Genomic DNA, 22,284 nt, shown 5'->3' with positions numbered 1-22,284 from the left:
CTTACCAACTGGATAGGATGGGACTCTGATTCCAGTTGTGTCCTTGAATCAATACAAGGTAACTTCCCAATTGCTACAAGTGGATCCTTGGCACCCTAGTTCCCACCTTTATTTTTATTAGTTTTTAATTAATCTATTCACAATTATTTCCTCAAATCCACCTGATTTAGATTTCATCTTTTTCTAGTTCTAGTTCTAGTTATTTTCAGATTACGTACAGGTTTCAGTCCCTTGGGATTCGACCTCAGTCTCACTGAGTTTATTACTACATCACAACCCTATACTTGGGGAGTGAACAAGTTTTTAGCGCCAATTCGGTGGACGGTGTGGATTTCTTGAAAGATATCCAAAGTGGGCCCCACCGAGAGCTCAGCCCAGCTCTTGTGCGTATGTTACGCATGTCCGAAAATTTTGGACATTTCGGACAGTGGTGGCCCATCTCCGTCGATCTATTTGATGATCCAGACCATTCAAGTTGCAGATTCTGGGGTCTAAACTCCTCCTAGGTGGTCGGATCGACCGGATTGGCTTCACTTTCATCTTGCACTTGTTCCAAACGCAACAAAACTATGCGTTTTCATGCGCAGAAGCAGAGTTCCGCGAGGAGTCTGCTGCGAACGGTGGAGCACAACGGAGTCGGTTCACCGACTCTAGATCTATAAAAGAGGAGAGGGACAGGAGAAGATGGGGGCTGGAAATCCTGGACGGGAACGAGGACGGGCAGCCGTGGAGGCATCATCAACACCAGGTAGTGTCTTTTATTTTTCTGTTTTATTTTTTATTTCTTTTAAGGGTAGCCTAATTATGTTGGGTTGAACCTCTTAATTAGGGCTAAGAGGTGAAGCTTGTAGTGTGATTGAGTTGTTAGCTCTGCTTTGATTCATGGTTATTGAACTCTTGTGGATTTTAGTTTGATTATTAAGGAATACTTTTAGTTTTTAATGGTTTATTGTGACTCAAATTACAGTAGATCTGCAATAGCTTTGAGTATGTTCTTTCCATTATTGAGATTGTGAACTTAGGAGGCCCTGTTGTTCACCATTGTCTCCTTGGCATGGTTGGGTGACGGAACCTCTTCCTAACTTTCACAATTCTCTTGTGATTGGCTGTGGTATTGGTAAATTGCTGTTGTTTGCCATAGTCTCCTGGGCATGGTTAGGTGATAGAATCACTTCCAAATCTACACCAATCGTATCTGTTGATGATTAGATCCATGAGACATTCAGAGATCTGACAAATCTCTTCTTACCAACTGGATAGGATGGGACTCTGATTCCAGTTGTGTCCTTGAATCAATACAAGGTAACTTTCCAATTGCTACAAGTGGATCCTTGGCACCCTAGTTCCCACCTTTATTTTTATTAGTTTTTAGTTAATCTTTCCACAATTATTCCTTAAATTACAATCAATTTAGATTTCATCTTAGTCTAGTTCTACTTCTACTTAATTTCAGATTACGTACAGGTTTCAGTCCCTTGGGATTTGACCACGGTCTCACTGAGTTTATTACTACATCACAACCCTATACTTGGGGAGTGAACAAGTTTTTGGCGCCAATCCGGTGGACGGTGTGGATTTCTTGAAAGATAGCTAAAGTGGGCCCCACCGAGAGCTCAGCGCAGCTCTTGTACGTATGTTACGTCCGGACAGTGGTGGCCCATCTCCGTCTATCTATTTGATTATCCAGACCATTCAAGTTGCAGATTCTGGGGTCTAAACTCCTCCTAGGTGGTCGGATCGACCGGACTAGCTTCACTTTCATCTTGCACTTGTTCCAAACGCAACAAAACTATGCGTTTTCATTCGCAGAAGCAGAGTTCCGCGAAGAGTCTGCTGCGAACGGTGGAGCACAACGGAGTCGGTTCACCGACTCTAAATCTATAAAAGAGGAGAGGGACAGGAGAAGATGGGGGCTGGAAATCCTGGACGGGGACGAGGACGGGCAGCCGTGGAGGCATCATCAGCACCAAGTAGTGTCTTTTATTTTTCTGTTTTATTTTTTCTTTCTTTTAAGGGTAGCCTAATTATGGTAGGCTGAACCTCTTAGTTAGGGCTAAGAGGTAAAGCTTGTAGTGTGATTAGGTTGTTAGCTTTGCTTTGATTCATGGTTATTGAACTCTTGTAAATTTTAGTTTGATTATTAAAGAATACTTTTAGTTTTTAATGGTTTATTGTGACTCAAATTACAGTAGATCTGCAATAGCTTTGAGTATGTTCTTTCCATTATTGAGATTGTGAACTTAGGAGGCCCTGGTGTTCACCATTATCTCCTTGGCATGGTTGGGTGACAGAACCTCTTCCTAACTTTCACAATTCTCTTGTGATTAGCTGTGGTATTGGTAAATTGCTGTTGTTTGCCATAGTCTCCTGGGCATGGTTAGGTAATAGAATCACTTCCAAATCTATACCAATCATATCTATTGATGATTAGATCCATGAGACATTCAGATATCTGAAAATCTCTTCTTACCAACTGGATAGGATGAGACTCTGATTCCAGTTGTGTCCTTGAATCAATACAAGGTAACTTCCCAATTGCTACAAGTGGATCCTTGGCACCCTAGTACCCACCTTTATTTTTATTAGTTTTTAACTAATCTACTCACAATTATTTCCTCAAATCCACCTAATTTAGATTTCATCTTTTTCTAGTTCTAGTTCTAGTTATTTTCAGATTACGTACAGGTTTCAGTCCCTTGGGATTCGACCTCGGCCACCATGGTTTTAACCCAAAATCGATCAGGTCTGAATGGGTTTTCTTAAGTAATCCGGTGGACGGTGTGGATTTCTTGAAAGATAGCCAAAGTGGGCCCCACCGAGAGCTCAGGCAGCTCTTGTGCCTATGTTACGCACGTCTGAAAATTTCGGACGTTCTGGACAGTGGTGGCCCATCTCCGTCGATCTATTTGATGATCCAGACCATTCAAGCTGCAGATTTTGGGGTCTAAACTCGTCCTAAGTGGTCGGATCGACCGGACTGGCTTCACTTTCATCTTGCACTCGATCCAAACGCAAGTCCTTTTGCATTTTCTTTTGCAGAAGCAGAGTTCCGCGAAGAGTCTGCTGCGAATGGTAGAGCACAACGGAGTCGGTTCACCGACTCTAGATCTATAAAAGAGGAGAGGGACGGGAGAAGAGTGAGGCTGGAAATCCTGGACAGGGACGAGGACGGGCAGCTATGGAGGCATCATCAGCACCAAGTATGCTTTTTCTTTTGTTTATCTTATTTGGTTTAAGGGTAGCCTAATTATGTTGGGCTGAACCTCTTAGCTAGGGCTAAGAGGTGAAGCTTGTAGTGTGATTGGGTTGTTAGCTTTGCTTTGATTCATGGTTATTAAACTCTTGTAGATTTTAGTTTGATTATTAAGGAATACTTTTAGTTTTTAATGGTTTATTGTGACTCAAATTACAGTAGATCTGCAATAGCTTTAAGTATGTTCTTTCCATTATTGAGATTGTGAACTTAGGAGGCCCTGTTGTTCACCATTGTCTCCTTGGCATGGTTGGGTGACGGAACCTCTTCCTAACTTTCACAATTCTCTTGTGATTGGCTGTGGTATTGGTAAATTGTTGTTGTTTGCCATAGTCTCCTGGGCATGGTTAGGTGATAGAATCACTTCCAAATCTACACCAATCATATCTGTTGATGATTAGATCCATGGGACATTCAGAGATCTAACAAATCTCTTCTTGCCAACTGGATAGGATGGGACTCTGATTCCAGTTGTGTCCTTGAATCAACACAAGATAACTTCCCAATTGCTACAAGTGGATCCTTGGCACCCTAGTTCCCACCTTTATTTTTATTAATTTTTAATTAATCTATTCACAATTATTTCCTCAAATCCACCTAATTTAGATTTCATCTTTTTCTAGTTCTAGTTCTAGTTATTTTCAAATTACGTACAGGTTTCAGTCCCTTGGGATTCGACCACGGTCTCACTGAGTTTATTACTACATCACAACCCTATACTTGGGGAGTGAACAAGTTTTTGGCGCCAATCCGGTTGACGGTGTGGATTTCTTGAAAGATAGCTAAAGTGGGCCCCACCGAGAGCTCAGCGCAGCTCTTGTGCGTATGTTACGCACGTCCGAAAATTTTAGACGTTTCGAACAGTGGTGGCCCATCTCCGTCGACCTATTTGATGATCCAGACCATTCAAGTTGCAGATTCTGGGGTCTAAACTCCTCCTAGGTGGTCGGATCGACCGGACTAGCTTCACTTTCATCTGGCATTTGTTCCAAACGCAACAAAACCCAGCTTTTCATTCCATTTCATTTTCCTAGTTAGTTAGTTCAATGTTTATGAGTAACATGACTGCAAACCCTCACAAGATTACAACTTGTCCACTAGGGGCAACCTAGGGGTTTAAAGGCTTGTTGCATATGCTAAATGCAATCGAGAGCACCTGCGAAAATGGTGTAGGTAGACTTTATTTTTGTTAATTTTGTTTTACTTCTGTTGGTTTCTCTTGTGCTGACCCGCTCTTACGTAGATATCTTTGAAAAACCTCTTGATTCTTTTGTCCAGGTACTATCTTTCCATTACTCCTCTTGTACTTTCGTTGTCCCATATTTCTTTTACATTGAGGACAATGTAGATTTTAGGTTGGGGGTGGGAGCTTAGGTTACATAATTAGTGTTTTCTTGGTCTTGAGCAAAAATTGTGAAACTTTTTAAATTTTTTTGAAAATTCTTGTGAATTCGAAATGATTTTGACGACTATCTTGGATTTAGAATTATAAGATAAGTGATGTTGGTGATTTATGACTCTTGAATTCAATTATCTATTAGATTTCACGGTTAAGTTTGAAGTGTCAATCCAGAATTAGAAGTTATAAACATTGATTGAATCATGATTTCACATGTCGCATCCCGCTTTCACATTAAGGTTTCAGTTTGATATTGAAGGGTTAACTTGGTGATCATTCAGCATGGAAGGAACCAACCTAGGGAATTTGCCCGTCATGATCAATTGAAGAAAAAGAAAATACCTAGCGAAAAAAAAAAAACAAAAAAACAAATGCCTTTGGAAAGAGTTGGGCAAATAATCTTCCCCATAGGTTTTCTCCCTATACGTGTAGATTTAATTCCCCATGGACATATGTGAAAAGGTTTGGGTGTACAGTCTTCACCATAGGCTTACTCCCCATAAGTAAGTACTTGATTCCCCTCCTTGGTGCTCCTGTTAATAAAAAATCAAAGGCTAAAAGAAAGAAAAAGAATGATCTATGAGGCACGTTTTAGTTTAGGTTTTGGGTGTCCTGAATACTCTTGTGGTTACCAATGATATCATGAAATAATGAATTGAATCTTAATGTTGATAAGTCGAGACTAGACTATATACTCAGGGATCCTAATGTTTAGAATTTTTTTGATGGATGGATTAATGCCTTGAACTTGACGATAAAGTTTACCATGCGCTTGAGTCTAAGAGAGAGTAATGCTAACAATCATGAATCTTAGACTTCTAGTATCTATATTTTTTTCCAAAAATCACTCGAGTTCATAATAATTGTCCTGTAACTCTCAACTTATTTTTCGCATACCTTGCTTGGGACTAGCAAGATGCTGGTTGGGAGTTGTGTTGAGGGCCAAATATTGCATATTAGACCTCGGTTATTTCCTGGATTTACAAACATTGTACTGTTTAACGCCCTGCTTTAATCGTGTTTGTGATACAAGGTGTATTTAGGAGCTTGGACTACACAAGGGTGCTAAAAGCACAGATTTAATGCCCAGAATTCACCAAAGCAAGGGACGGACCTCAGAGGACCAAGATCGACAGATTTGCATGCCAGGGATCCAAGAAAATAAAAAAACTGAAGCTCAAGTAGCCAAAAAGATGTCCGGAAGGCAAGATCACAGGGTTCCCACCATCCGTTCAGCTCAAAACTCTATATGTGGCCTAAGGATCATAAATTAACCGTACACGTCAAAAATCAGCCACTGGATTGCTGTAGAAGTGGCCCAAAAGATGGATCAGCCCTTTAAATCCTTAAGTGGGGCCCACCTGATCTCTAGATACACTTCAATTTTGGACTCAACGCCTTAATTGAGGTGAAAAAATAGATGGACGGAGAGGATTTCTCATAAACGTCACGATGGACCCTACCTGGAGGGTGTGCGTATGCACAACACACTTACACATGACATGCACCAAAAATCGGAATCCTCTCTCCTCTGCGAAAGAACGGACAGCGTCTTTGCGTTATCCGTCCATTTTTCACTAGTGGGCCCCACTCGTCATCCTTTTGCAAGATCTGGACCGTCCATTACGTCCATAGGGGAGGCTGTACCCTCGCCTAGGTGTCCTTATGTTCCCATGCGTGCACACATGTGTAAATCGCGATCAAATGCAAGATGAACGGCGGAGTAGAAGATCTCGTGGGCTACACCGATTTCACTAAAAAAAAACACTCATTCCCGGATGGTTTTTCGTCCCGAAACCAATGGACAGAGTAAATGTTCCATTTGGATTCAATAAGTGGGCCAACGCAAGTAACAAAGTCGATGTGCGTCGACTCTGTTTCGCAACAGAGGCTGCGGTCCTTTCTTGTGGGCCTCCATGGACTATGATCCATATAATCGGAACCGTCCATCAGGCTTAAAAGGGCCCTATAAACATGGGCGTTGGAATCGCGGAATGAAGTGCAGGCGGCTGTTGATATTCCAAAACGCAGAATAGACGGTGTAACAAAATAAACTGTGGGCCACCATGGTTTTAACCCAAACTCGATCAGGTCTGAATGGTTTTTCTTAAGTAATCCAGTGGACGGCGTGGATTTCTTGAAAGATAGCCAAAGTGGGCCCCACCGAGAGCTCAGCGCAGCTCTTGTGCCTATGTTACGCACGTCCAAAAATTTCGGACGATCTGGACAGTGGTGGCCCATCTCCATCGATCTATTTAATGATCCAGACCATTCAAGTTGCAGATTCTGGGGTCTAAACTCCTCCTAGGTGGTCGGATCGACCGGACTGGCTTCACTTTCATCTTGCACTTGTTCCAAACGCAACAAAACTATGCATTTTCATGCGCAGAAGCAGAGTTCCGCGAGGAGTCTGCTGTGAACGGTGGAGCACAACGGAGTCGGTTCACCAACTCTAGATCTATAAAAGAGGAGAGGGACGGGAGAAGATGGGGGCTGGAAATCCTGGACGGGGACGAGGACGGGCAACTGTGGAGGCATCATCAGCACCAAGTAGTGTCTTTTATTTTTCTTTTTTATTTTTTCTTTCTTTTAAGGGTAGCCTAATTATGTTGGGCTAAACCTCTTAGTTAAGGCTAAGAGGTGAAGCTTGTAGTTTGATTGGGCTGTTAGCTTTGCTTTGATTCATGGTTATTAAACTCTTGTGGATTTTAGTTTGATTATTAAGGAATACTTTTAGTTTTTAATAGTTTATTGTGACTCAACTTACAGTAGATCTGCAATAGCTTTGAGTCTGTTCTTTCCATTATTGAGATTGTGAACTTAGAAGGCCCTGTTGTTCACCATTGTCTCCTTGGCATGGTTGGGTGACGGAACCTCTTCCTAACTTTCACAATTCTCTTGTGATTGGCTGTAGTATTGGTAAATTACTGTTGTTTGCGATAATCTCCGGGGCATGGTTAGGTGATAGAATCACTTCCAAATCTACACCAATCGTATCTGTTGATGATTAGATCCATGAGACATTCAAAGATCTGACAAATCTCTTCTTACCAACTGGATAGGATGGGACTCTGATTCCAGTTGTGTCCTTGAATCAATACAAGGTAACTTCCCAATTGCTACAAGTGGATCCTTGGCACTCTAGTTCCCACCTTTATTTTTATTAGTTTTTAATTAATTTATTCACAATTATTTTCTCAAATCCACCTGATTTAGATTTCATCTTTTTCTAGTTCTAGTTCTAGTTATTTTCAGATTACGTACAGGTTTCAGTCCCTTGGGATTCGACCTCGGTCTCACTGAGTTTATTACTACATCACAACCCTATACTAGGAGAGTAAACACACTTGTGGTGGGATGGCTCATGAGAGTTAAATCCAATGATGTAAAGGTGAAAATCTGGCTACTCCAATCATTTGATGGGCCCACAGGTTTTAAAAATGAGGGACTTTAATTAAAGATCATTTCAACATTGAAGCCCAGATGAACCAATGCTCTCAACTTTTCACATTTTACGGTTTTACTTGGATAGACCCACTCCCCACTGTCCAAGTTTCCCACTAATATATGGAAACGGACGGTCCATAATTACTTTATAGAAAAGGTCCCATCAGTGACCTCCTGGACAAGAAATGGACGGGATTGTCCATCAGGAATGGTCACTTTGATCCGGTGATCCTAACCACCAAACCAATGGACAAGAAATACACAACCCATATATGTTAGACTAGAAAAAGATTCGATCAACTGATCCAAACAGTCCATTAAATGGAGCAAACCTTTGACTGATCATCCTAATCACTCGATGATGGATGGGTCATAGTGATTTTACTAGAAAAGGTCCAGTCACTGAATTGGGGCCATCCATGATGATGTGGGGCCAAATCTGATTGCCCATCCATCTCAAAGGCCACTTCGAGTAGATGATCCTAGCCATCCAACAAGTACACACTAAGGTATGTGGGCATATTTGATCAGCATCTCTTAGTGAAGGCAGCAGTGAGCATCTTAGATGAGCTGAAAGCAGTAAGGACAGCAACAACCCAAAACAAGATGAGATTGTTACATGACAACCAACGTGTGTTTGCACTTCCTAATGCAGATGATGACTTATGTTGTGTTTTCACAAATGTAGAAGAAGAGCTTGGTAATGTTTAGAGATCTGTATTCGATGCCAAGTCGTTGCTTGTTACCAATGATAGGTAGTTTGTTTTTGGACTTCCAATGCACAAATTGTTTTCGAATTTCATTCCAGCAGTAACATTTGAAGTGCTGGATTAATGAAATTCAACTTTGGTTATGTACTCTTTTCTTGTATATAAAAGCCTTTCTTGATTTGATTTGTTTATATGGATGATGTCCATCAGTTGGATAGGCCTTTCTTGATTTGATTTGTTTATATGGATGATATCCATCAGTTGGATAGAAGGTTGAAAAATTGGTTTGCGTATCATGTAACACTCTCATCTTGTTTTGGGTTGCTGCTGTCCTTGCTGCTTTTAACTCATCTAAGATGCTCACTGCTACCTTCACTTCTTCCACACATAACTTAGCCTCTTCCTCTTTCAAAGTTGACTCGTAAAAACATTGATGGTATTCAATTATCATTCTCTCGACCTCTCTCCTTCCTTGGTCTCTCATCTTGGAGGGCATCTCGTCCACTCCGACATTCTCTAGCCCAAGTTTCAATTTCCTCTACTGATCGCAAGTCTCTCTTTATCTCCTCTTCGATGGTCAGGATTTCTTTATCTAAAGCCTTTCTGATTTCTGCCTCAAGTCCCCCATTTCCTTTTGTATGAGCCTAGCTGTTCACTTGACTGCCTGATTTCAGCTCTTAGCTTCGTTCGAACTTCCTTGGATTTGAGCAACTCCCCAGCTTTACAAAGCTGCCAGTTTCTCTGCACGGGAAGAGGCTAAGTTATGTGAGGAAGAAGCGAAGGTAGCAGTGAGTATCTTAAATGAGTAGAAAGCAGCAAGGGCAACAGCAACCCAAAACAAGATGAGAGTATTACATGGTAACCAATGTGTGTTTGCGCTTCCTAATGCCGATGATGACTTATGTTGTGTTTTCGCAAATGTAGAAGAAGAGCTTGGTAACATTCAGAGATCTATATTCGACCTCGGTCTCACCGAGTTTATTGCTACATCACAACCCTATACTAGGAGAGTAAACACACTTGTGGTGGGATGGCTCATGAGAGTTAAATCCAATGATGTAAAGGTGAAAATCTGGCTACTCCAATCATTTGATGGGCCCACAGGTTTTAAAAATGAGGGACTTTAATTAAAGATTGATTCTACATTGAAGCCTAGATGAACCATTGCTCTCAACTTTTCACATTTTACGGTTTTACTTGGATAGACCCACTCCCCACTGTCCAAGTTTCCCACCAATTTATTGAAATGGACGGTCCATACGTACTTTACTAGAAAAGGTCCCATCAGTGACCTCCTGGACAAGAAATGGACGGGATTGTCCATCAGGTATGTTCACTTTGATCCGTTGATCCTAACCACCAAACCAATGGACAAGAAATACACAACCCATATATGTTAGACTAGAAAAAGATTCGATCAACTGATCCAAACAGACCATTAAATAGAGGAAACCTTTGACTGATCATCCTAATCACTCGATGATGGATGGCTCATAGTGATTATACTAGAAAAGGTCCAGTCACTGAATTGGGGCCATCCATGATGATGTGGGGCCAAATCTGATTGCCCATCCATCTCAAAGGCCACTTCGAGTAGATGATCCTAGCCATCCAACAAGTACACACTAAGGTATGTGGGCATATTTGATCAGCATCTCTTAGTGAAGGCAGCAGTGCGCATCTTAGACAAGCTGAGAGCAGCAAGGACAGCAGCAACCCAAAATAAGATGAGAGTGTTACATGATAACCAATGTATGTTTGCCCTTCCCAATGCAGATGATGACTTATGTTGTGTTTTCACAAATGTACAAGAAGAGCTTGGTAACGTTCAGAGATCTGTATTCGATGCCAAGTCGTTGCTTGTTACTAATGATAGGTAGTTTGTTTTTGGACTTCCAATGCACAAACTATTTTCGAGTTTCATTCCAGCAGTAACATTTGTAGTGCTGGATTAATGAAATTCAGGTTTGGTTTCGTACTCTTTTCTTGTATATAACAGCCTTTCCTGATTTGATTTGTTTATATGGATGATGTCCATCAGTTGGATAGGCCTTTCTTGATTTGATTTGTTTATATCGATGACGTCCATCAGTTGGATAAAAGGTTGAAATTTTGGTTTGTGTATCATGTAACACTCTCATCTTGTTTTGGGTTATTGCTATCCTTACTGCGTTCAGCTCATCTAAGATGCTCACTGCTACCTTCACTTTTTCCTCACAAAACTTAGCCTCTTCCTCTTTCAAAGTTGACTCGTAAAAACACTGATGGTATTCAAGTATCATTCTCTCCACCTCTCTCCTCCCTTCATCTCTCATCTTGGAGAGCATCTCGTTCTCTCTAAGGACATTCTCTAGCCCAAGTTTCGCCTCCTCTACTGATCGCAAGTGTTTCATTATCTCCTCTTCGATGGTCTGGATTTAGTTATCTAAAGCCTCTGATTTCTGCCTCAAGTCTCCGATTTCCTTTTGTATGAGCCTAGCTATTCACTTGACTGCCTGATTTCAGCGCTTAGCTTCATTTGCTCTTCCTTGGTTTTGAGCAACTCCCCAGCTTTACTCTGCTGCCAGTTTCTCTGCACGAGAAGAGGCTAAGTTATGTAAGGAAGAAGCGAAGGCAGCAGTGAGTATCTTAAATGAGCTGAAAGCATCAAGGACAGCAGGAACCCAAAACAAGATGACAGTGTTACATGATAACCAATGTTTGTTTGCGCTTCCCAATCCAGATGATGACTTATGTTGTGTTTTCGCTAATGTAGAAAAAGAGCTTGGTAACGTTTAGAGATCTGTATTCAATGTCAAGTCATTGCTTGTTGCTAATGATAGGTAGTTTGTTTTTGGACTTCCATTGCACAAACTGTTTTCGAATTTCATTCCAGCGGTAACATTTGAAGTGCTGGAATAATGAAATTGAGCTTTGGTTTTGTACTCTTTTCCTGTATATAACGGCCTTTCTTGATTTGATTTCTTTTCAGCCTTTTTCTTAAATTCTCTGGCATTTGCCTTCTGTTCTCTCTCTTTACGCTCTCGGGCCAGCCTTGCCTTCTTCTCTGACTTTGCCTTTGCTGCTCTCTGAGCTCTTACTTTTGCAATCTCCTTTGCTTTTGCCTTATCAGCTGCCCACTGAAGCTGTTGGCAAAGTATTTCTGCTTTCATCTTCTCATAGCTGTCCCAATCTAGTTCTTGTTGATCCAAGCCACCTTTCTTGGCTTCTTCTGCAATGCTTTTCAACTTTTCATATTTTATGGTTTTACTTGGATAGACCCACTCCCCACTGTCCAAGTTTCCCACTAATTTATGGAAATGGACGGTCCATAATTACTTTACTAGAAAAGGTCCCATCAGTGACCTCCTGGACAAGAAATGGACGGGATTGTCCATCAGGAATGGTCACTTTGATCCATTGATCCTAACCACCTGACCAATGGACAAAAAATGGACAGCTCATATATATTAGAGTAGAAAAAGGTTCGATCAATTGATCCAAACTGTCCATTAAATGGAACGAACCTTTGACCGATCGTTTAGAGATTTGTATTCGATGCCAAGTCATTGCTTGATTACTAACTAGATAAGGTCCAGTATGTTTTTGGGCCATTTCCATGATGATGCAGTCCAAAATCTTTTGCACATTTCATTCTCAATAGGCCATTTGAAGTATGATGATCCTAGCCATCCAACAAGAACACCCTGAGGAATGTGGGCGTATTTGTACTCGGCATCTCTATAGTGAAGGCGGCCTGAGCATCTTAGATGAGTGATACTTTATATGGACAAGAACAACCCAAAACAAGTTGAGATTGTTACAGGTTGACAACCAATGTGTGTTTGCGCTACCTAATGCAGATGATGACGACATATGTTGTGTATTCGCAAATGTAGAAGAAGAGCTTGGTAAGTTCGAGATCGGTATTCAGCAAACCATGTCGTTGGAAAGTTACTAATGATAGGTAGGTTTGGCTCATGAGAGTTCCAATGCACAAACTGATGTAGAGGTGAAAATCTGGCCATTCCACATACATTGTGATGGGCCCACGGTGCTTAACTTCATTGGTTTGTACTCTTTTCTTGTATATAACAGCCTTTCCTGATTTGATTTGTTTATATGCCATGATGAACCATTGCTCTGGATAGGCCTTTTCTTGATTTGATTTTACGGTTTTACTATGGATGATGTCCACTCCCGCCTGGATCCAAGGTTTCCCACTAATTGGTTTGTGTATCATGGTAACGGTCTCATAATTACTTTACTAGAAAAGGTCCCTTCGTTCACCTCCTGGCATCTAAGATGCTCAATCGCCTGGGACTTGTTCCTCACATAACTGTACCTGTTCACTCTTGATCAAAGTTGACTCCGTAACCACGACCGATGGTATTCAATTATCATTCTCTCCACCTCTCTCCTCCCTTCGTCTCTCATCTTGGAAGAAGCATCCGATCAATTGATCTCAAGGACATGTCCATCTAGCCCAATGTTTCGAACCTCTCTCGACCGATCATCCTTAATATCTCCGACTGATGGATGGGTCATCGTGATTATACGTTATCTAAAGCCTCTCGATTTCACATCGAAGTCTGGGGCCATTTCCATTTGTATGATGCCTAGGTGCTCAAATCGATTGCTCGATTTTATCTCTTAGATTCGTTCGCTCTTCCTTGGATTTGAGCAACTCCCCAGCTTTACTCAGCTACCAGTTTCTCCGAATCTAAGTTATGATGAGGAAGATCTCTTAGTGAAGGCAGAGTGAAGCATCTTAGATGAGCTAGAAAGAAGGACAAGAAGAACCCAAAACAAGATGAGATTGTTACATGATAACCAATGTGTGTTTGCGCTTCCCAATGCAGATGATTACTTATGTTGTGTTTTCACAAATGTAGAAGAAAAGCTTGGTAATGTTCAGAGATCTGTATTCGATGCCAAGTCATTGCTTGTTACTAATGATAGGTAGTTTGTTTTTGGATTTCCAATGCATAAACTCTTTTCGAATTTCATTCCAGCAATAACATTTGAAGTGCTGGATTAATGAAATTGAGCTTTGGTTTTGTACTCTTTTCCTGTATATAACAGCCTTTCTTGATTTGATTTCTTTATATGGATGATTTCCAACAGTTGGATAGGCCTTTCTTGATTTGATTTGTTTATATGGATGATGTCCATCGCTTCGGATCGATACAGCTGTATAATTCATGGGCTTGTACGGGCGTGGGTTCATATGGTATGCCAACCAAACCATGGTTGGAAAGCACTTGTGGTGGGATGGCTCATGAGAGTTAAATCCAATGATGTAGAGGTGAAAATCTGGCCACTCCCATCATTTGATGGGCCCACAGGTTTTAGAAATGAGGCACTTTAATTAAAGATCATTTCTACATTGAAGCCCAGATGAACCATTGCTCTCAACTTTTCACATTTTACGGTTTTACTTGGATAGACCCACTCCCCACTGTCCAAGTTTCCCACTAATTTATGGAAATGGACGGTCCATAATTACTTTACTAGAAAAGGTCTCATCAGTTCCATCAGTTACCTCCTGGACAAGAAATTGATGGGATTGTCCATCAGGTATGTTCACTTTGATCCATTGATCCTAACCACCTGACCAATGGACAAGAAATGGACAGCCCATATATATTAGACTAGAAAAAGGTCCGATCAATTGATCCAAACTGTCCATTAAATGGAACGAACCATTGACCGATCATCCTAAACACCCGATGATGGATGGGTCATAGTGATTATACTAGAAAAGGTCCAGTCACTGAATTGGGGCCATCCATGATGATGTGGGGCCAAATCTGATTGCTCATCCATCTCAAAGGCCACTTCGAATAGATGATCCTAGCCATCCAACAAGAACACCCCAAGGAATGTGGGCGTATTTGATCAGCATCTCTTAGTGAAGGCAGCAATGAGCATCTTAGATAAGCTGAAAGCAGTAAGGATAGCAACAACCCAAAACAAGATGAGATTGTTACATGACAACCAACGTGTGTTTGCGCTTCCCAATGTAGATGATGACTTAAGTTGTGTTTTCGCAAATGTAGAAGAAGAGCTTGGTAATGTTCAGAGATCGGTATTCGATGTCAAGTCGTTGCTTGTTACTAATGATAGGTAGTTTGTTTTTGGACTTCCAATGCACAAACTATTTTCGAATTTCATTCCAGCAGTAACATTCGTAGTGCTGGATTAATGAAATTCAGCTTTGGTTTCGTACTCTTTTCTTGTATATAACAGCCATTACTGATTTGATTTGTTTGATGTCCATCAGTTGGATAGGCCTTTCTTGATTTGATTTGTTTATATGGATGACGTCCATCAGTTGGATAAAAGGTTGAAAAATTGGTTCGTGTATCATGTAACACTCTCATCTTGTTTTGGGTTGCTGCTGTCCTTGCTGCTTTCAGCTCATCTAAGATGTTCAATGCTGCCTTCACTTCTTCCTCACATAACTTAGCCTTTTCCTCTTTCAAACTTGACTCGTAAAAACACTGATGGTATTCAATTATCATTCTCTCCACCTCTCTCCTCCCTTCGTCTCTCATCTTGGAGAGCATCTCGTTCTCTCCAAGGACATTCTCTAGCCAAAGTTTTGCCTCTTCTACAGATCGCAAGCGTTTCATTATCTCCACTTCTATGGTCTAGATTTCATTATCTAAAGCCTCTCTGATTTCTGCCTCAAGTCTCCCATTTCCTTTTCTATGAGTCTAGCTATTCACTTGACTGCCTGATTTCAGCTTTTAGATTCGTTCGCTCTTCCTTGGATTTGAGCAACTCCCTAGCTTTACTCAGCTGTCAGTTTCTCTGCACGGGAAGAGGCTAAGTTATGTGAGGAAGAAGTGAAGGCAACAGTGAGCATCTTAGATGAGCTGAAAGCAGCAAGGACAGCAGCAACCTAAAACAAGATGAGTGTTACATGATAACCAATGTGTGTTTGTGCTTCCCAATGCAGATGATGACTTATGTTGTGTTTTCGCAAATGTAGAATACGAGCTTGGTAACGTTCAGAGATCTGTATTCGTTGCCAAGTCGTTGCTTGTTACTAATGATAGGTAGTTTGTTTTTGGACTTCCAATGCACAAACTATTTTCGAATTTTGTTCCAACAGTAACATTCTAAGTGTTGGATCAATGAAATTGAGCTTTGGTTTTGTACTCTTTTCCTGAATATAACAACCTTTCTTGATTTGATTTGTTTATATGGATGATGTCCATCAGTTGGATAGAATGTTGAAAATTTTGTTTCTGTATCTATCAGTTGATTTGGGGCAAATCGACTGTGCCCTTCCATGGGCTCAAATGCCACTAGCGAGTTTGATGATCCTATGCCATCCAAACCATGGTTGGATAGCACATGTGGTAGGATGGCTCATTAGAGCTGAATCCAATAATGTGGAGGTGAAAATCTGGTGAGCTCCAATCATTTGATGAGCAGCCGCAAGTTTTAGACAATGAGGCAACTTTAATTAAAGATGAGATTGTTACATTGACAAGCCAACGTGTTTGAACGCATTGCTCTCAACTTTTCAGATGATGACTTATGGTTTTACTTGGATAGACCCACTCCCCACTGTCCAAGTTTCCCACTAATTTATGGAATTGGACGGTCCATAATTACTTTACTAGAAAAGGTCCCATCAGTTCCATCAGTGACCTCCTGGATAAGAAATGGACGGGATTGTCCATCAGGTATGTTCACTTTGATCCGTTGATCCTAAATACCTGACCAATGGACAAGAAATGGACAACCCACATAAATTAGACTAGAAAAAGGTCCGATCAATTGATCCAAACTGTCCATCAAATGGAACGAACCTTTGATGGATCATCCTAAACACCCGATGATGGATGGCACATGGTGATTATACTAGAAAAGGTCCAGTCGTTGAATTGAGGCCATCCATAATGATGTGGGGCCAAATCTGATTGCCCATCCATCTCAAACGCCACTACGAGTAGATGATCCTAGCCATCCAACAAGAACACAATAAGGAATATGGGCGCATTTGATCAGCATCTCTTAGTGAAGGCAGCAGTGAGCTTCTTAGATGAGCTGAAAGCCGCAAGGACAGCAGCAACCCAAAAAAAGATGAGATTGTTACATGACAACCAACGTGTGTTTGCAATTCCCAATGCAGATGATGACTTATGTTGTGTTTTTGCAAATGTAAAAGGCGATCTTAGGAACTTTCAGAGATCAATATTTGATGCCATGTCGTTGCTTGTTACTAATGATAGGTAATTTGTTTTTGGACTTCCAATGCACAAACTGTTTTCAGATTTCATTCCAGCAGTAACATTCGAAGTGCTGGATTAATGAAATTGAGCTTTGGTTTTGTACTCTTTTCCTGTATATAACAGCCTTTCTTGATTTGATTTGTTCATATGGATGATGTCCATCTATTGGATAGAAGGTTGAAAAATTGCCTTCTGTATCTATCAGTATATGCTTCAGATTGATACTGCTGTATAATTCATGGGCTTGTACAGGCGTGGTTTCAGATGGTATGCCAGCCAAACCATGGTTGGATAGCGCTTGTGGTGGGATGGCTCATGAGAGCTAAATCCAATAATGTAGAGGTGGAAATCTGGCGACTCCAATCATTTGATGGGCCCACAAGTTTTAGAAATGAGGCACTTTAATTAAAGATCGTTTCTACATTGAAGCCCAGATGAACCATTGCTCATAGCTTTTCACATTTTACGGTTTTACTTAGATAGACGCACTCCCCACTGTCCAAGTTTCCCACTAATTTACGGAAAGGGACAGTCCATAATTACTTTACTAGAAAAGGTCTCATCAGTTCCATCAGTGACCTCCTGGACAAGAACGGGATTGTCCATCAGGTATGTTCACTTTGATCCGTTGATCTTAACCACCTGACCAAAGGACAAGAAATGGACAGCCCATATATATTAGACTAGAAAAAGGTCCGATCAACTGATCCAAATTGTCCATTAAATGGAATGAACCTTTGACTGATCATCCTAAACAACCGATGATGGATGGCTCATAGTGATTATACTAGAAAAGGTCCAGTCACTGAATTGGGGGCCATCCATGATGATGTGGGGCCAAATCTGATTGCCCATCCATCTCAAAGGCCACTTCGAGTAGATGATCCTAGCCATCCAATAAGAACACACTAAGGAATGTGGGTGTATTTCCTTAGTGAAGGCAGGAAGGACAGTAGCAACCCAAAACAAGATGAGATTGTCACATGACAACCAACATGTGTTTGCGCTTCCCAATGCAAATGATGACTTATGTTGTGTTTTCGCAAATGTAGAAGTAGAACTTGGTAACGTTCAGAGATCTGTATTCGATGCCAAGTCGTTGCTTATTACTAATGATAGGTAGTTTGTTTTTGGACTTCCAATGCACAAACTGTTTTCGAAGTTCATTTACTTGGCCGCATTGATTAATGAAGGTTGAAAATTTGGTTTGTGTACTCTTTTCTTGTATACAACGTCTCATCTTGTTTTGAGTTTCATTGTCCTATGCGATGATGTCGCCATCTAGGATAGGCTCTTGCTGCTTGACTTTGATTCCTGACATAACTGTATGCCTGATGTCCATCGTTGGATCAGAAGGACTCGTAAAATATCGTTTGTGTATTCAATTAATCATTCTCTCCATCTTGTTTTGGGTTCTTTTGTCCTTCATGCTCTCACTCATCTGAGATGCATCATTGTTACTCTTCAGCCTATATTCTCTATTCACATAAATTAGCCTCCTCTCCGATCTTTCAAGTCTTTCATTATCGTTCTCTTCGCATGGTTCTCTATTCCAAGTTATCTAAAGCCTCCGATCTCGCCTCAAGTCTTACATTATCTCCTTTTCGATGGTCTGAATTTAGTTATCTAAAGCCTCTGATCTCTACCTCAAGTCTCCCTTTTCCTTTTGTATGAGCCTAGACTGCCTGTTTTAGCTCTTAGCTTCGTTCGCACTTCCTTGGAATTTGAGGCTAACTCCCCATGTTTAGGAAGAAGTGAATGGTTTCTGCACGTGAAGCAGGCTCAGTTATGTGAGCCGAAGAAGTGAAGCGGCAGTGAGCAATCCTCATATGAGCCGAAGATGAGAGTGTTACATGAGCAACCCAAAACAAGATGATAGTGTTGCATGCAGATAATGACTTATGTTGTGTTTTCACAAACGTAGAAGAAGAGCTTGGTAATGTTTAGAGATCTGTATTTGATTCCAAGTAGTTGTTTGTTACTAATGATAGGTTAGAGATCTGTATTTGGACTTCCAATGCAAATCGTTAATTTACTAATGATCCAGGTAGTATTAAGTTTTTGGACTTCCAATGCACAAATTGAGCTTTGGTTTTGTACTCTTCATTCCAACAGTAACATTCAAAGTGTTGGATCAATGAAATTGAGCTTTGGTTTTGTACTCTTTTCCTGAATATAACAACCTTTCTTGATTTGATTTGTTTATATGGATGATGTCCATCAGTTGGATAGAATGTTGAAAATTTTGTTTCTGTATCTATCAGTAGCTATTTCAGATCGATACAGCTGTATAATTCATGGGCTTGTACAGGCGTGGTTTTAGATGGTATGCCATCCAAACCATGGTTGGATAGCACTTATGGTGGGATGGCTCATGAGAGCTAAATCCAATAATGTAGAGGTGAAAATCTGGCCACTCTAATCATTTGATGGGCCCACAGGTTTTAGAAATGAGGCACTTTAATTAAAGATCATTTCTACATTGAAGCCCAGATGAACCATTGCTCTCAGCTTTTCACATTTTACGGTTTTACTTGGATAAACCTACTCCCCACTATCCAAGTTTCCCACTAATTTATGGAAATGGACGGTCCATAATTACTTTACTAGAAAAGGTCCCATCAGTGACCTCCTAGACAAGAAATGGACGGGATTGTCCATCAGGTCTGTTCACTTTGATCCGTTGATCCTAACCGCCTGACCAAAGGACAAGAAATGGCAGCCCATATATATTAGACTAGAAAAAGGTCCGATCAATTGATCCAAACTGTCCATTAAATGGAACGAACCTTTGACTGATCATCCTAAACACCCGATGATGGATGGCTCATAATGATTATACTAGAAAAGGTCCAGTCACTGAATTGGGGCCATCCATGATGATGTGGGGCCAAATCTGATTGCCCCATCCATCTCAAAGGCCACTTCGAGTAGATGATTCTAGCCATCCAACAAAAACACACTAAAGAATGTGGGCGTTTTTTATCAGCATCTCTTAGTACCATGATTAATTGATTATTGGGCCCCACACTTTCTTTTTCTCTCTTTTCTTTTTAATTTTCAGAACAAATTTATAAAAGATTTACCCAATAAACGTGGAATCCACTTGGGAGCTGCAACTGGCTGGGCTGCTCAAAATACTGGGTTCATACTCAGATATGGGCTTGATTTGGACCACAGCTGATAACGGGCATGGTCAATTCATAAAATTTACTAGTTGAAGTCGCCAATGAAGCCTTTGAACAATCCCATTATTATCTTAATGGTCCAACGACCGATCATTCAAGAAGCCCAAAATCATGGTCCAATTAATAATAATCGGCTAACCTGGACTCACCCGGGTCAGCACCCTTAGTAGGCAGTCAATTCAAACCGCTCAGCTTCTGTCAAAAGCCCAGGTACAGCCCAGTTGCGAGCCATGATCAGGTTCTTTTCTCTTTGACAATTTCTGTTTGGATGCTTAACTCAATCACGACCATCAGATGGGAGGTTGGATTCCAACAGAAGCAATAGCTACATTGTCCTATAAAGGACAGGAAGTTCCTGTAGATAAGCTATTTTGGGCGCACTGATATGTCTGTGTGACTACTACATCCATCAGTTTCTCCATCTCATGTTAGGGCATGAACCCAAATGTGAGGCAAATCCATACGTGGGGATGGGAAACCTACCAATGAAAAACCTTCATAGGCTAAACAAGTTTTGGATCAAGCTAATTATTTATGTTTTCAGCTCATCCTGTGGGAATTCAATGGTAGTCATTTGCATCCCCCATTGGCCATTGTTTCCTGTCTTGTGTGGCCCACTTGAGTACTGAATCTGCCTCATTTGTGGCTAATGTCCCAACATGAGCTGCCCAAAGTAATGGATGGAGTGGATTTCTCATGGACATCGATGTGGGTCACACATGAAAATCTGATCCCCTTTTGTGCTACAATGGTGGCTGATTGGCTTGATCATTAGATGACCCTTAATTGATTTGAGGGCCATCCACAACCAATCACACTCCAGCCCAACTCAACAACTACTTGATCATTAGATGACCCTTAGTTGATTTGAGGACCATCCAAAACCAATCACACTCCACTGCTCAATTCGATTCAAAGAGATCCCAAACTGATTTCAAAATGACCATCCACAACAACAAACCACAACCTGCAGTTCACTTCAATTCAACAGCTGGGATCACAACCACCACCATACATAATCAACCATACCTCAAGAGCTATCTTCACTCCCTCTCCAACACCAACTTTACAAGGTGAACTGGGTCGGTCCCACTCTAAAATACTCGAGACTACAGATGGACTTCTTCCTCCCACTCTGCAACTCATCGACTAAAAATCCCAATCCACCTAAATCAAGATGTGTGATTATTCATGTAGGGAGTGTTTATTCATACAATCCCTGCACCATCATCGTCAGCATCACATCTAGTCTGGCTTGGGCTTGTGATCAAAGCTACACAAGGCCAAAACAACCCCTACCATATCATTCTCACGAGTAGGCTGCTTCCACCCAGTGCAAGGGAATTAAGGTAGGAAGGCAATAATAGAGCAGCTGGTAGGTTGAGACACTGGGCTTCCCTTTGGATGTTCTGGTCATTGACTGGACAAGATGCAACAAAAAATGACAATGGATGTTTGGCGAGGAAAAACTGGGAAACATAAGCCTGCTTAATGCCAGTTCCATTTTCAAAACTACCAGACTCAACTGCATTACATTCTCTGCAGGCACCACCAATCACAATATGGTGGCACAACCAAACGCACCCTAGAGCTCTGCCAATTTGCAATTCATGGAACTTTGTTATGCCCACATGTGTACAAAGTCAGCCAATGCACACGCCACCCAAATATGCCAAGGTAGCATACAGGTGAAATATGCAAGCCATCCATCATAAGGACCTCACTCTTTAAATGTTACTGCCAAAAGATAAAATGTGGTCCATCAAGTAGGCATGTCATGATATTAACAAGAAGAGGACACTTTAGAAAAGTTCGGCTGATTTTCTCGGAACCGTACGTTTGTTAAGTTAATTTTGGCTTTGGCTCACATGAATAGTGGACCATCCTGATTCTTTTGATATGAAATCTACATAGAGGTACCCTTCTGATGGATGGCTTAGATATTGCACCTTTCTGCCATGCTGGCATATGTGCTAGGCTTAGCAAAGCTCCAATACATGATAGTAATTAACTAGGACATGCAAACTAGAGTAATTCCAAGTAAACGAGGATTGAT

The sequence above is a fragment of the Magnolia sinica genome, chromosome 18, assembly GCF_029962835.1.
Source record: "Magnolia sinica isolate HGM2019 chromosome 18, MsV1, whole genome shotgun sequence".
Lineage (NCBI taxonomy): Eukaryota > Viridiplantae > Streptophyta > Magnoliopsida > Magnoliales > Magnoliaceae > Magnolia > Magnolia sinica.
This window is presented reverse-complemented; position numbering follows the sequence as displayed.